Below are 16,971 nucleotides of genomic sequence, written 5' to 3'. Positions count from 1 at the left end.
CCTGAGGGAAAACAATGTAGCTCCGCATGTGTTTCAGCAGGGCAGACAACACTCTGGACAACATGTTGGAAAACATAGGCTGGGACATCCCTGATGCAATGGCCACAGTTGTTTGAAAAGACCCACTTGCTAGGAAATGGAGTACTGACAGCACCTGCACTTGAGGGGGGATTCCTGTGGGATGGCGGATAGCTGACATCAGGTCTGGCTACAACTGGGCACACAGTTCCTGGATTGTGGCACGATCAAGCCTGTAGGTGATGATCACATGTCTTTCCTCCATTGTCGATAGGTCCACCAGCGGTCTATACACCGGAGGATGCCGCCATCTCCTCACATGCCCCAGTGGACGGTGCCTATGGAGGAGAACAGCGAGCACAGAGTCATCCAACTCTAAGGTACGTAAACACAGCTTACTCTGAACATATTCATAAATTATAATTTGCCTGTATGAGTGGTTAGGCAAGGCCTAGGTATGTGTGACACAGTCAAAAAGAAAGCCATGTGGGCTCCTGAAATGGCAGCTGCCTGACCTGTAAGGTGGGACAAGGGGATATGAGGTTAACTGCGCTGGCGTTGTACACCATTGCGGTAGGCAGTCGAAGACCGCAGCACAATTCTGCATTGGTTAACATTGGACCCTATGGGTCCCAGGAGCCAATGACGATGTACGCCGGCGGTGACGGTACGCACTGCCGAGGACGTGACCGCCATTTTCTCTCTGTTCAATCACTCAATACCTGATCTTCGACAGGAGAGGACCTACACTGCAAGTGCTGCTGTGACCTGAGTCTGGAAGAGACAATGGCTCGTGTGTCTGGGGAAAGGGCCCCTGCTTTCAGCACAGAGGAGTTGGAGAAACTTGTGGACAGGGTCCTCCTCCAGTACATGCTACTCTACGGTCCTCCAGACAAACAGGTAAGTACACTGTAAGCATGCTGTATGGGCAATGCCTGTGTGGAGTGGGGTGGATGAAAGATAGAGGGGGGAGAATGAGGCGTGCATGAAAGACGGTGAGTGCATGTGCGTCATGGCAAGGGTAGGGATGCAGGCCAATGACTGTGACGGTGCAGTTGGTAATTACTTCTCTTTTCCCCTGCACAGTTCCTGTAGGTCAGCACCCACCAGAAGAAGGACATCTGGTGTGCCATCGCCAGGGAAGTCCAGACCCTGGGGGTCTACCACAGACGGAGCACCCACTGCCAGAAAAGATGGGAGGACATTCGCCGCTGGAGCAAGAAGACGGCGGAGGCCCAGCTGGGATGGCCTCCCAACGTGGGAGGGGTGCCCGTCGCACCATGACCCCCCTGATGTTCAGGATCCTGGCAGTGGCGTATCGGGACTTGGATAGGCGCTTGAGGGCATCACAGCAGCCACAAGGGGGTGAGTATATTCTCATTCTGTTGATTCAGCGCGCATTTTAGGTGTCTGGTGGGGGAGGTGGGTTGTGGGTTCCCCTAGGCCAGGGCGAGTTTGCTAGTTAAGTTCCCTTCTTCAGGCAGGCCCTGTGGCACCCCACCCCACCTGTGTACAGTGCCAACTACACCTAGTCAGGCTCCTGTGACATCCATGTGTGCAGAAATCGCCCATAGCCTTGTAAGCCATGTCTCTGCGATTGAATAGTGGACCCCAAGTGCGCAGTGTAGTGCAGGGGGCTTCTGTGTCTGTCATGTCCGCCAACGGTAGCGGTATTGCATGCACTGAACATGTCTTTCTTCTGTCTTCCTCACCTTCTTGTGGTCTCCCTGTACTTGTATGCATTAGCATAATCAGGCGGAGGAGCAGTGGCACCGGAGCAGGAGGGAGCTGCATCCTACATGGCCCTGGAGGGCGAGACTACGGACTCCAAATTCACCAGTGGGATGGAGGGCGAGGGGAGCTCCACGGCGAGGACAGGAGCTGACACCTGCGACACGGACTCCTCCTCTGATGGGAGCTCCCTTGCAGTGGCGGCCCCATCTGTGCCCCCTGCATCTACAGGTACAGCTGCCACCCCCCCTACCAGCACCACCCTCCCAGCAGCCCCTCAGGCTTTGCCCCGTGCCCGCTCACCCAGGAGGGTGGGCATTACCTTCGCCCCAGGCACCTCAGCCCCTGCCCCTGTCACCCCTGCTGCCCCCAGTGAGGAGGCCATTGACCTCCTCAGGTCCCTCACTGTTAGCCAGTCTACCATTTTGAATGCCATCCAGGGTGTAGAGAGGCAGTTGCAACAGACTAATGCATACCTGGAGGGCATTCATTCTGGTCAGGCAGCCCTTCAGCAAGCTTTTCAGACTCTGGCCTCAGCACTGATGGCAGCCATTGTCCCTGTCTCTAGCCTCCCCCCTCCAACTTCCCCCACCCAGACCCACACCCCTGTACCTCAGCCTATCCCAAGCACACCATCAGACCAGCATGCACACACCTCAACACACAAGGGAAGCTCTGGCAAACATAAGCACCACACATCCCACAGGCACTCACGCAAGCATCACACACATGCAGACACACCAACATCCACTGCCTCCACTGTGTCCCCTCCTCCTCCTCATCTCCCTCCTCCCTCCCTGTCTCGTCTCCACTCACACTTGCATGCACTACATCCTCAGCCACTACGTCCACCACCAGCACACACACCACTACACCCCGCTCACGTGCAGTCACCACCCCCACTTCCATTCACACGTCGCCTGTGTCCTCTCCCAGTGTGTCTGTGAGGCCACCTCCCAAGGTACACAAACGCAGCCACACACCCACCCAACAGCCATCCACCTCACGACAGCCTCCAGCCCATGCACCTTCACCCAAAGTCAGCAAACGTACACCTCCTACAACCACAACCTCTTCCTCCACTCCCAAACCCCCTCCAGCTACCCGTCCCAGTGCTCCTAAGAAACGTTTCCTGGCCAGCCTTGATTTCTTCCCCTCACCTCCACCACCCCGTCAGTCTCCTAGGGCCCGACTCTCCAGGTCCCAACCTAGCACCTCAGCCACAACATCGGCGGGACCAGTGGTGCCAGTAGTCACCGGATTATGGTGTGCACAAAGCAGCAGGGCAGCCAGTGTGGCAAGGAGCCACAGCACGGACAGTCCCCCACCTGTCAAGCATCAAAAGTTGGCCAGTGCCCGGCGGGAGAGGGGAAAGAAACCAGCCCGCAAAGCCGCTCCCAGGGGTACAGTTGGAGGTGTGGAGACGGATGCAACACCATCCAAGGTGGGAAAGGGGCACAGTAAAACCGGCAAGTCTGGGAAGATCAGCACGGCGGACAAGACCGCCAGCAGCCCCGCTGCCCAGGAAGCGACCGCCAGCAGCCCCGCTGCCACAGACAGGACCGCCAGCAGCAGCTCCGCTGCCCAGGAAGCTACCGCCAGCACCCCCGCTGCCACAGACAGGAACGAAAGCAGCAGCCCCGCTGCCACAGACAAGACCGCCAGCAGCAGCCCCGCTGCCTAGGGGGCGAACGCCAGCAGCCCCGGTGCCCAGGAAGCGACCGCCAGCAGCCCCGCTGCCACAGACAGGACCGACAACAGCAGCCCCACTGCCCAGGAAGCGACTGCCAGCAGCCCGCTGCCACAGACAGGACCGCCAGCAGCAGCTCCGCTGCCCAGGAAGCGACCACCAGCAGCCCCGGTGCCCAGGAAGCGACCGCCAGCAGCCCCGCTGCCACAGACAGGACCGCCAACAGCAGCCCCACTGCCCAGGAAGCGACTGCCAGCAGCCCCACTGCCACAGACAGGATCGCCAGCAGCAGCCCCGCTGCCCAGGAAGCGACCACCAGCAGCCTGGCTGCCACAGACAAGACCACCACCAGCTGAACCGCTGCCCAGGACACCGCCGCCAGCAGCCCCGCAGGCCAGGACAAGACCGCGACCAGCTGAACTGCTGCCCAGGACACCGCCGCCAGCAGCCACACTGCCACAGACAAGACCGCCACCAGCTGAACTGCTGCCCAGGACACCGCCGCCAGCAGCCCCGCAGGCCAGGACAAGACCGCCACCAGCTGAACCGCTGCCCAGGACACCACCGCCAGCAGCCCCGCAGGCCAGTCAGCGCCAATGATTCTGACGCTACTGACTCTGCCACGGGCAGGATGATGCACTCTGGGCACAAGGCCCCCTCCAGAACCAGTGGAGAGATACATCCACTACCTCAGTCCTTGGCAGGATGAAGCACTCTGGGCACAAGCCCCCCTCCAGAACCAGTGGAGTATCACACCCACTACCTCAGTCATTGGCAGGATGAAGCACTCTGGGCACAAGGCCCCCTCCAGAACCAGTGGAGTATCACATCCACTACCTCAGTCCTTGGCAGGATGATGCACTCTGGGCACAAGGCCCCCTCCAGAACCAGTGGAGAGATACATCCACTACCTCAGTCCTTGGCAGGATGAAGCACCCTGGGCACAAGGCCCCCTCCAGAAACCAGTGGAGACTGTTATCCACTTGAGAGACTGTGGCTTGCCAGTCCCCAGGATTGAACAGTGGGCAACCCACCCACTGTAGAGACTTGAGAGACTGTGGTTTTGCACTCCCCAGGATTGCACAGTGGGCAAACCACCCACTGTAGAGACTTGAGAGGCTGTGGCTTTGCACTCCCCAGGATTGCACAGTGGGCAAACCAACCACTGTAGAGACTTGAGAGACTTTGGCTTTGCACTCCCCAGGATTGCACAGTGGGCAAACCAACCACTGTAGAGACTTGAGAGACTGTGGCTTTGCACTCCCCAGGATTGCACAGTGGGCAAACCAACCACTGTAGAGACTTGAGAGACTGTGGCTTTCCACTCTCCAGGATTGAACAGTGGGCATGGAGCCGACTCGTGGTTCTGGCATTGTGCACTCAACCGGCTGAGGTGCCCCCCCTTCCCTTCCCCCTGCGGTGCCTGTTTTATTTCTATATGATGCCCCTGCAGTGTTCTCTCCGTTTTGATCGGGTATTGACCTCCTCAGGTCCCTCACTGTTGGCCAGTCTACCATTTTGAATGCCATCCAGGGTGTAGAGAGGCAGTTGCAACAGACGAATGCGTACCTGGAGGGCATTCATTCTGGTCAGGCAGCCCTTCAGCAAGCTTTTCAGACTCTGGCCTCAGCACTGATGGCAGCCATTGTCCCTGTCTCTAGCCTCCCCCCTCCAACTTCCCCCACCCAGACCCACACCCCTGTACCTCAGCCTATCCCAAGCACACCATCAGACCAGCATGCACACACCTCAACACACAAGGGAAGCTCTGGCAAACATAAGCACCACACATCCCACAGGCACTCACGCAAGCATCACACACATGCAGACACACCAACATCCACTGCCTCCACTGTGTCCCCCTCCTCCTCATCTCCCTCCTCCCTCCCTGTCTCGTCTCCACTCACACTTGCATGCACTACATCCTCAGCCACTACGTCCACCACCAGCACACCCACCACTACACCCCACTCACGTGCAGTCACCACCCCCACTTCCATTCACACGTCCCCTGTGTCCTCTCCCAGTGTGTCTGTGAGGCCACCTCCCAAGGTACACAAACGCAGCCACACACCCACCCAACAGCCATCCACCTCACAACAGCCTCCAGCCCATGCACCTTCACCCAAAGTCAGCAAACGTACACCTCCTACAACCACAACCTCTTCCTCCACTCCCAAACCCCCTCCAGCTACCCGTCCCAGTGCTCCTAAGAAACGTTTCCTGGCCAGCCTTGATTTCTTCCCCTCACCTCCACCACCCCGTCAGTCTCCAAGGGCCCGACTCTCCAGGTCCCAACCTAGCACCTCAGCCACAACATCGGCGGGACCAGTGGTGCCAGTAGTCACCGGATTATGGTGTGCACAAAGCAGCAGGGCAGCCAGTGTGGCAAGGAGCCACAGCACGGACAGTCCCCCACCTGTCAAGCATCAAAAGTTGGCCAGTGCCCGGCGGGAGAGGGGAAAGAAACCAGCCCGCAAAGCCGCTCCCAGGGGTACAGTTGGAGGTGTGGAGACAGATGCAACACCATTCAAGGTGGGAAAGGGGCACAGTAAAACCGGCAAGTCTGGGAGGTCAGCACGGCGGACAAGACCGCCAGCAGCCCGCTGCCCAGGAAGCGACCGCCAGCAGCCCCGCTGCCACAGACAGGACCGCCAGCAGCAGCTCCGCTGCCCAGGAAGCGACCGCCAGCACCCCCGCTGCCACAGACAGAAACGAAAGTAGCAGCCCCGCTGCCACAGACAAGACCGCCAGCAGCAGCCCCACTGCCTAGGGGGCGAACGCCAGCAGCCCCGGTGCCCAGGAAGCGACTGCCGGCAGCCCCGCTGCCACAGACAGGACCGACAACAGCAGCCCCACTGCCCAGGAAGCGACTGCCAGCAGCCCCGCTGCCACAGACAAGACCGCCAGCAGCAGCTCCGCTGCCCAGGAAGCGACCACCAGCAGCCCCGGTGCCCAGGAAGCGACCGCCAGCAGCCCCGCTGCCACAGACAGGACCGCCAACAGCAGCCCCACTGCCCAGGAAGCGACTGCCAGCAGCCCCACTGCCACAGACAGGATCGCCAGCAGCAGCCCCGCTGCCCAGGAAGCGACCACCAGCAGCCTGGCTGCCACAGACAAGACCACCACCAGCTGAACCGCTGCCCAGGACACCGCCGCCAGCAGCCCTGCAGGCCAGGACAAGACCGCCACCAGCTGAACTGCTGCCCAGGACACTGCCGCCAGCAGCCACACTGCCACAGACAAGACCGCCACCAGCTGAACTGCTGCCCAGGACACCGCCGCCAGCAGCCCCGCAGGCCAGTACAAGACCGCCACCAGCTGAACCGCTGCCCAGGACACCACCGCCAGCAGCCCCGCAGGCCAGTCAGCGCCAATGATTCTGACGCTACTGACTCTGCCACGGGCAGGATGATGCACTCTGGGCACAAGGCCCCCTCCAGAACCAGTGGAGAGATACATCCACTACCTCAGTCCTTGGCAGGATGAAGCACTCTGGGCACAAGTCCCCCTCCAGAACCAGTGGAGTATCACACCCACTACCTCAGTCCTTGGCAGGATGAAGCACTCTGGGCACAAGGCCCCCTCCAGAACCAGTGGAGTATCACATCCACTACCTCAGTCCTTGGCAGGATGATGCACTCTGGGCACAAGGCCCCCTCCAGAACCAGTGGAGAGATACATCCACTACCTCAGTCCTTGACAGGATGAAGCACCCTGGGCACAAGGCCCCCTCCATAAACCAGTGGAGACTGTTATCCACTTGAGAGACTGTGGCTTGCCAGTCCCCAGGATTGAACAGTGGGCAACCCACCCACTGTAGAGACTTGAGAGACTGTGGCTTTGCACTCCCCAGGATTGCACAGTGGGCAAACCACCCACTGTAGAGACTTGAGAGGCTGTGGCTTTGCACTCCCCAGGATTGCACAGTGGGCAAACCAACCACTGTAGAGACTTGAGAGACTGTGGCTTTGCACTCTCCAGGATTGCACAGTGGGCAACCCACCCACTGTAGAGACTTGAGAGACTTTGGCTTTGCACTCCCCAGGATTGCACAGTGGGCAAACCAACCACTGTAGAGACTTGAGAGACTGTGGCTTTGCACTCCCCAGGATTGCACAGTGGGCAAACCAACCACTGTAGAGACTTGAGAGACTGTGGCTTTCCACTCTCCAGGATTGAACAGTGGGCATGGAGCCGACTCGTGGTTCTGGCGTTGTGCACTCAAACGGCTGAGGTGCCCCCCCTTCCCTTCCCCCTGCGGTGCCTGTTTTATTTCTATATGATGCCCCTGCAGTGTTCTCTCTGTTTTGATCGGGTATTGTCCTCCTCAGGTCCCTCACTGTTGGCCAGTCTACCATTTTGAATGCCATCCAGGGTGTAGAGAGGCAGTTGCAACAGACGACTGCATACCAGGAGAGCATTCATTCTGGTCAGGCAGCCCTTCAGCAAGCTTTTCAGACTCTGGCCTCAGCACTGATGGCAGCCATTGTCCCTGTCTCTAGCCTCCCCCCTCCAACTTCCCCCACCCAGACCCACACCCCTGTACCTCAGCCTATCCCAAGCACACCATCAGACCAGCATGCACACACCTCAACACACAAGGGAAGCTCTGGCAAACATAAGCAGCACACATCCCACAGGCACTCACGCAAGCATCACACACATGCAGACACACCAACATCCACTGCCTCCACTGTGTCCCCCTCCTCCTCATCTCCCTCCTCCCTCCCTGTCTCGTCTCCACTCACACTTGCATGCACTACATCCTCAGCCACTACGTCCACCACCAGCACACCCACCACTACACCCCGTTCACGTGCAGTCACCACCCCCACTTCCATTCACACGTCCCCTGTGTCCTCTCCCAGTGTGTCTGTGAGGCCACCTCCCAAGGTACACAAACGCAGCCACACACCCACCCAACAGCCATCCACCTCACGACAGCCTCCAGCCCATGCACCTTCACCCAAAGTCAGCAAACGTATACCTCCTACAACCACAACCTCTTCTTCCACTCCCAAACCCCTTCCAGCTACCCGTCCCAGTGCTCCTAAGAAACGTTTCCTGGCCAGCCTTGATTTCTTCCCCTCACCTCCACCACCCCGTCAGTCTCCTAGGGCCCGACTCTCCAGGTCCCAACCTAGCACCTCAGCCACAACATCGGCGGGACCAGTGGTGCCAGTAGTCACCGGATTATGGTGTGCACAAAGAAGCAGGGCAGCCAGTGTGGCAAGGAGCCACAGCACGGACAGTCCCCCACCTGTCAAGCATCAAAAGTTGGGCAGTGCCCGGCGGGAGAGGGGAAAGAAACCAGCCCGCAAAGCCGCTCCCAGGGGTACAGTTGGAAGTGTGGAGACAGATGCAACACCATCCAAGGTGGGAAAGGGGCACAGTAAAACCGGCAAGTCTGGGAAGATCAGCACGGCGGACAAGACCGCCAGCAGCCCCGCTGCCCAGGAAGCGACCGCCAGCAGCCCTGCTGCCACAGACAGGACCGCCAGCAGCAGCTCCGCTGCCCAGGAAGCGACCGCCAGCAGCCCCGCTGCCACAGACAGGAACGAAAGCAGCAGCCCCGCTGCGACAGACAAGACCGCCAGCAGCAGTCCCGCTGCCTTGGGGGCGAACGCCAGCAGCCCCGGTGCCCAGGAAGCGACCGCCAGCAGCCCCGCTGCCACAGACAGGACCAACAACAGCAGCCCCACTGCCCAGGAAGCGACTGCCAGCAGCCCCGCTGCCACAGACAGGACCGCCAGCAGGGAGCGACCACCAGCAGCCCCGGTGCCCAGGAAGCGACCGCCAGTAGCCCGCTGCCACATACAGGACCACCAACAGCAGCCCCACTGCCCAGGAAGCGACTGCCAGCAGCCCCGCTGCCACAGACAGGATCGCCAGCAGCAGCCCCGCTGCCCAGGAAGCGACCACCAGCAGCCTGGCTGCCACAGACAAGACCGCCACCAGCTGAACCGCTGCCCAGGACACTGCCGCCAGCAGCCCCGCAGGCCAGGACAAGACCGCCACCAGCTGAACTGCTGCCCAGGACACCGCCGCCAGCAGCCACACTGCCACAGACAAGACCGCCACCAGCTGAACTGCTGCCCAGGACACCGCCGCCAGCAGCCCCGCAGGCCAGGACAAGACCGCCACCAGCTGAACCGCTGCCCAGGACACCACCGCCAGCAGCCCTGCAGGCCAGTCAGCACCAATGATTCTGACGCTACTGACTCCGCCACGGGCAGGATGATGCACTCTGGGCACAAGGCCCCCTCCAGAACCAGTGGAGAGATACATCCACTACCTCAGTCCTTGGCAGGATGAAGCACTCTGGGCACAAGGCCCCCTCCAGAACCAGTGGAGTATCACACCCACTACCTCAGTCCTTGGCAGGATGAAGCACTCTGGGCTCAAGGCCCCCTCCAGAACCAGTGGAGTATCACATCCACTACCTCAGTCCTTGGCAGGATGAAGCACTCTGAGCACAATGCCCCCTCCGGAAACCAGTGGAGACTGTTATCCACTTGAGAGACTGTGGCTTGCCACTCCCCAGGATTGAACAGTGGGCAACCCACCCAATGTAGAGACTTGAGAGACTGTGGCTTTGCACTCCCCAGGATTGCACAGTGGGCAAACCACCCACTGTAGAGACTTGAGAGGCTGTGGCTTTGCACTCCCCAGGATTGCACAGTGGGCAAACCAACCACTGTAGAGACTTGAGAGACTGTGGCTTTGCACTCTCCAGGATTGCACAGTGGGCAACCCACCCACTGTAGAGACTTGAGAGACTTTGGCTTTGCACTCCCCAGGATTGCACAGTGGGCAAACCAACCACTGTAGAGACTTGAGAGACTGTGGCTTTGCACTCCCCAGGATTGCACAGTGGGCAAACCAACCACTGTAGAGACTTGAGAGACTGTGGCTTTTGCACTCTCCAGGATTGAACAGTGGGCATGGAGCCGACTCGTGGTTCTGGTGTTGTGCACTCAACCGGCTGAGGTGCCCTCCCCTTCCCTTCCCCCTGCGGTGCCTGTTTTATTTCTATATGATGCCGCTGCAGTGTTCTCTCCGTTTTGATCGGGTTCTGAGTGTGGGCCTCGCCAATGCCTTTTTGGCCCAGTGATCCACGGACTATGATGGTGGAATACCTTGGACTTGTTTTCTTGGTGTATATAATTGTATATAGTATAAATGTATGTATCTGTAAATATTTTTGATGTATGTAATTGAATATATCACAATTATTCAACTCATTTCCTTTTGTCCTTGCATTCTTCCAGGGGGTTCGGAGGGTGTAATTGTTACGTATCAATATGTATTAGCGTGTGTGTTGTAGTGGGTGAGGGTGGGGGTGTTGCGTGTGTGTGTCACTGTTTCCCCCCGTGTTGTAGGTGCAGTACTCACCGTTGTCTTCGCCACCGGCATTCGTGCTCCTGGTAGAGGAGCAGGAAGATAAAGGCTGGCAGTATCTGGAGCTCGGGTTCCATGGCGTCCTGATTCCTCAGGGGTTGTGTAGAGGTGAGCGTTTTCCCTTCGAAGTCCTGTTTCCGCCGTGTTTTTGTTCGTGGGGAATCCGCCCCAGAAAAGGTGGCGGATTGGTGGGTTGTAATAGTGTGGGCGGTACATTGTCCTCACCTGTCTGTTGGCGGTTACTGCCGTGGTGTTTGTTTGTACCGCCGTGGCGGTCGGAGTGTTAAAGTGGCTGTCTATGTTTCCACCACAGTCGTAATTCAATTTTTTTTCCCGCCGGCCGCATTAACACCGACCTCCAGGGTTGTAATGACCACCATAGTGAACTTACAGCAGAGCATAGTAGTTCCGTTTTGTCGCTAAAGTTCTCACCCCTTCATTAGTATGCCAGTAATACTCAGCTGTTCAATGGTTCTTAACAGTGACCTAGGGCAGTGGGGGAGTGGCGATAATCATGTCACTTAAGGCCACTGTCTAATGCCTTCAGCAATATGTATTCATGCTCTCTAGGGATTACCAATCCTCTTCATGATCTGCAATACTTATCAAGAGAGCCAATCAGAAATGAAGCCAACAATATAACAAAGCTAAGAAAAACAAAAACAAACCATCTGCCCCTGGTCCTCGTATGTAAACAAGGAAGCTGTGTGACGACAATAGATATGGAAATCAGCTTTTGAGTACTATCCCGGAGTCTGTGCATCGGGATGGGTCTCCAATAGGAATCACCTACCCATGTGCCATTCCCCTGGGGGTCCTGGAGTTAATACTGTGGCCTACGCCTCATCTCTTTGCCTTCTTCCCTCTTCAAGGCTCTCTCCTCCGCTCTACCCCATCTCATGACATCTTGTGCCCATTTCTGTAGGCTAGGACCTTCAGCATGTTTCCATGCCACTGATATTCATCGCTTAGCCAGCACCAGAGCCAAATCAACAAATCTGTTGTCCACTTTTTTGGGATGTGGCCTAGTAAATAACCCCAGAAGGCATATTTCCATCGTAGTCTCTAGTCGTCTATGCAGTGCATGGTTAATTTTATGGATGACCCCCCTCCAAAATTCTTGCAGCTGTGGACATCCCCATGCCATGTACCCGAGTCCCGCATCCAACAATCGGCACCATGGGCAACCCAATCCAGCCCCCCATATATGAGCATCAGCCATTGTGGGGTTAGGTAAGTCCTATGTGTGTAGTTATATTGTATATATTTTAGACCAGGTGTTTCAGGAGACCGAGGGGGCGTACACAAGAATCCTGTTCCATTCTCCATCAGTGAGGTGTCTATCCAGGTCATTCTCCCACCTAGGCCGTAGAGCATCCAGCGGGTTATGTACCATTGGCAGTAGTGCCGTATAAAGCCAGGAGACCAAATGTGAGCCCTCCTCAATGGGAGCATAGGGCCAGATGTAGCAAACAATTGAGAGTCACAAATGGCCCGATTCACAATTTGCGACCCCGCAAAATTGGACATGGGATGCAAAAATCCTATTTCCGACTCGCAAAATGCGACGCGAGCCGTTATCGACTCGCAAAATTTGTGACCCGCAAATAGCTAGTTGCAATTTGCGAGTCGCAAACCAAATGCAATAGCAACTCGCAAATTGCGACTAGTCGCAAAAAGCCCATTTTGCACTTCCAATTTATCACTAACTCAGAGCAGGTGGTAACTATTACCAAAGTATAAAAGGGGACCCAGAAGGCATCTGGGTTACTCAAGATGGCGGAGATATACCTGATAGCAGTGAGGAGGAGAGCCCACTCTGCCCAGCAGAGGAGGAGGAGGAGCCAGAGACTGGAGAAGACATACAGAACAAGGCAGACACTCTTCCAGCAAACAGAGGAGGAAATATATGATAAATATAGACTTAGCAGCGCAGCTATACTAGATTTAATAGAATTACTCAAACCACAGGTAGAACGCCAGACTGTGCGCGGCTGTGCCATCCCTACGCATGTGCAAGTGCTATGCTCACTGCACCTCTTGGCCTCGGGTAGCTATCAGGGGGTCATTGCTGTGGCAGGTGGGGTATCCCAAAGTGCACTCTCACGGTTCTCTAGGGCATTCCTAGACGCCTTACTCACACACATGTCCAGATACATATACCTACCCAGGAATGATGCAGAAATCAACAGCACCAAGTTGGAATTTTACAGGATTGCCAACTTCCCCCATGTCTTAGGGTGTGTAGACGGGACACATATACAAATATGCCCTCATGCAAACCTGGAATATCTGTTCCGCAATAGGAAGTGTACCCACTCACTCAACATACAGGTGGTATGTGTCGCCCATTATGTTATCACTGACATGGTAGCCAAATTTCCAGGCAGTACTCATGACTCCTACATTTTTAGGCACAGTGGGATACACCAACGTCTGGAACGTGGGGAGTTTGGAGATGTATACCTCCTAGGAAGAGCTGAATACACCTTGAAGACATGCACACAGGTCAATGTGCAAACCACCCATGCCTTGCTAACATTGTACTTTTTGTGCCAAACAGGTGACAGTGCATATGCACTACGTCCATGGATACTAACTCCGTACATAACACCCAGCAATGATTGCGAGAGGCGATACAACAGGGCACATAAGAGGACCAGGAACATAATAGAACGTACCTTTGGACTGCTGAAAGCAAGGTTCAGATGCCTCCACCGAAGTGGAGGTGCCCTCCAGTATACCCCAATAACAGCTTTCAAAATAGTTGTTGCATGCGCTATACTGCACAACATTGCCACCAGACGTGGGCTACCTCTCACCCCTGAAGACCCAGATTCTGAGGATGAAGAGCAAGAGCATCCACATCGCCATCATGGGGATAGGAGCATCGCAAATCAAGGCAGACTGAGACGGGAACACATTGCAAACCAATACTTTGGAAGGTACGTGCCAACTTTTACCATACTCACCAATGTAACACACAAAGAGTCCATGTGTTAGGTGGAAAGAAAAAGTGATTTAATAAGTGCAAATAACAAAACTATGTACAATAGGAACAGTTCAGGGGCTTCAATAGTCCACCTGGCATGGGACACATTGACGTCATGTGCCCCAACCCCAAGGACTGTGAGGAGCTCAGACTCTACGGCAGGCTCGGCCAGCCTGGCTGGTACTAGGGGGGTCAGCAGTGCTTTGCCTTGTGCTTCCACTGCGAAGCACCCTGGTGTCACCGGCAGAGACACTGCTGACAGTGGAGCCCTCCTCACTGTCCTGTGGCGTGTCGCCTGTGCCCCTGGCCACCTGCCGTGCCTCCATGAGGTCTATAGCATGGCTGAGCCGGCCCAGGCCCCGTGCCACGTCACCAGCAAAGTGGCCCATGTCCACCTGGAGGCTGACTGTGCGCCTAGACAGCCCTGTTGTGTTCACAGCCAGCCTTACTATAGAAGAGGACATCCTGTCCAGGCGGTGCAGCAGCTGGCGGTCCCTGCGCTGTGCACTCTCACTCTGCGTTAGCAGTCCTGCCACTAGTTGGCGAATGGAGGTTGCAAGGTCACCCATGTTGGTACTGATCACCTGCAACTCCGAATGTACCTGCTGCATACTGTTGGCATGATTGTGTTCAAAGCGCTGCAGTGCCCCACTAATCCTCCTTAATTCTTGGGTTTGCAGGCGCTGACCCCGTAGAAGTGCAGCCTCGGTTGGTGATGTGGAGGCACTCCCTGACTCTGCCTGCCGCTCTGATGTTGATGTTCCACGTCGCCTGCGAAGCGGTGGAGGTCCTGTGTTGTCTCCCGTGGCACTCTGGCTCGTACCTGGTGCAGGCTCACACACCACTACTGCAACAGGTGTTTCCTGAGGGGACATGGTGTTGAAGGTGCATGTAGCAGTGGTGGCTGGTCCTGTTCTCTCCTGTGTGTGCTGGCTGACCAGTGGCCCCTGGCTGCTTGGGCTGCTGGGGGTGTCTTGTGGGAGACCTGTGGGACATAGGGAACACACTGTCAGTGTCTACTATCTGTTATCAACTTCCTAATAAATTATTGCCTATGAACTGCCTACTTGACTACATTGCCCATAATGCATCATTCTGGTGTTTGCTACTCTGAAATGGAACTATTTTGGTTGTGCATGCTCCTGTGTACAAGGTGGGTGGGGGTATGGCGTTAATGAGGGTACATGCATGTCACATGGTACTCACCGGTTGATGGTCCTGGCTCAGAGGTGTCCAGATCTCCCATCCCGCTTACAGCCTCAGGCTCAAGGGTCTCTTCCTCCAGGGGTGTGGGTGGTGGTACTGTCGATGGTCCCCCTCCTGTGCCTGTCATCTCCCGGAGCCGCTCTGCCACCTTCTCCTTCGTCCGGGAGTGCAGGTCATACCACCTTTTCTTCAATTCTTCCACACTTCAGTGGCTGACTCCCAGGGAGTTTACTTTGTCCTGAATCTCCTGCCAGAGTCTTCTCTTCTCTGTCTCTGGCACGGTGAGCGCTGCCCTGCCAAACAGCTGGTCATGGTGCTGACAGCACTCATCAGTCAGCACCTCCAACTCCTTTTCAGCAAACTTCAGTTTCCTCTTCCTTGGATTTTCAGCCATGGTTGCAGGAGCTCTGTTTGTTTGCTGTGCTGAAGTTGAAATGGTTGTGGTCTGTTTGTTTGCTGTGCTGAAGTTGAAATGGTTGTGGTCCTCCCTCCTCCCAGGTGTATTTGTAAACTTCCTGGCTGTGTCATCATCATGTGCCAGGCAGTGTTTTTCAGAGTGTTCTGAAGTGTTTTCCAGAGTGTTCTGCAGCACCTGCATTCAGTTTTCAGCACAGTCGCAATTTGCGACACCCACTTCCAAATTGCGTGTCCGTTTTTTGTGCGGTCGCAAAAAGCAACCTCGCAAACAGCTGACTCGCAAAGAATCACAATTTGCGAGTCGCAAATTTTTACCTACCTACATCTGGCCCACAGTCTGTAAGACCTTGTGTGTGGGAGGTTCACCCTCTTTACCTCTCCAGAGGGCCCGGATGGACCCTATTATCGCCTCATATGTCAGAAACTGCCCGCGAGGCAAACCAGTCTGGTCCGCAAGATCCTCAAACGGGATCAGCAATCCCTGACTGTACAGTGCACCCAGTGTATGCAGGTCTGTGGCTGTCCAGCAGTGTAGTTATCGTTTTGTAAAACAAGAGAGGGGGTCGCTATGGGGCATTCCCACTAGAGGCATATCTGGCATGTAAGGCACCTCCATGTGTGTTCTTCTAAGGACTCTCCGCCAGTTGGCAGTAATACTCCCCACTTAGTGCAGTGTACGGTAGGCAAAAGCAGTCCATCCACCAGTCCGGTGTTGCTGAGATCTCCTCCGTCTGTGTCAGTTCCGTAAGCCCCACTCCGCTGAACCACCACGCAAGCCACTGCATCTGGTTGCCAGGAAATAAAACTCAAAGTCGGGGACTCCAAGCCTCCAAGCGTCCCGGAGCAGTCGCAGAGTGCCACTCATTGCCGTCTACCATCCCAAATCAGTTCCCTAAGCAGCATGTCCAGTGCGGCAGGGTGATAGGCAAATTAGCAAAATAATATAGCAGTCTGGGCAGCACAACCATCTAAATAAGAGATACGCTGGCCATAATCGGCAAGTGAAGGGAGCACCAGAAGGTGACACTGGACCGCAATGCCCGAATCGCTGGGCCCAAGTTATCCTCCCTGAGGACCTGTGTCTCATGGTAGATCTGGATGCCCAGATAACGGAAGGTATGTGGTGCCCAAGATACCTCCTCCGGGCAAGAAGATGGCCGGCTCGTTCCATGGACCGCCGGGAAGATATAAGTCTTTCGTTTATTTAGTCGGAGACCAGAACAGACCCCAAACTCATCTAGCAGTTCGAACACCTGAGGTAAAGTTTCTAGACCATTGTGAGGATAGATAAGTAGATCATCTGCATACAAGGAGACTACATGGAAACGTCCACGTCAACATATGCCCCATTTTTGGGCCTTATCTCGGAGTCTCGCCGCCAGGGGTTCTATGGCAATGGCGAATAGCAAGGGGGATAGAGGGCATCCTTGTCGGGTTCCTCTATGTATGTCATAGCTACAGGAAATCGTTTGTCCCGTTTTGACTTGAGCCGAAGGTTGTGTATAGAGCAACT

This window comes from Pleurodeles waltl, chromosome 3_1 (assembly GCF_031143425.1).
Source record: "Pleurodeles waltl isolate 20211129_DDA chromosome 3_1, aPleWal1.hap1.20221129, whole genome shotgun sequence".
NCBI lineage: Eukaryota > Metazoa > Chordata > Amphibia > Caudata > Salamandridae > Pleurodeles > Pleurodeles waltl.
This window is presented reverse-complemented; position numbering follows the sequence as displayed.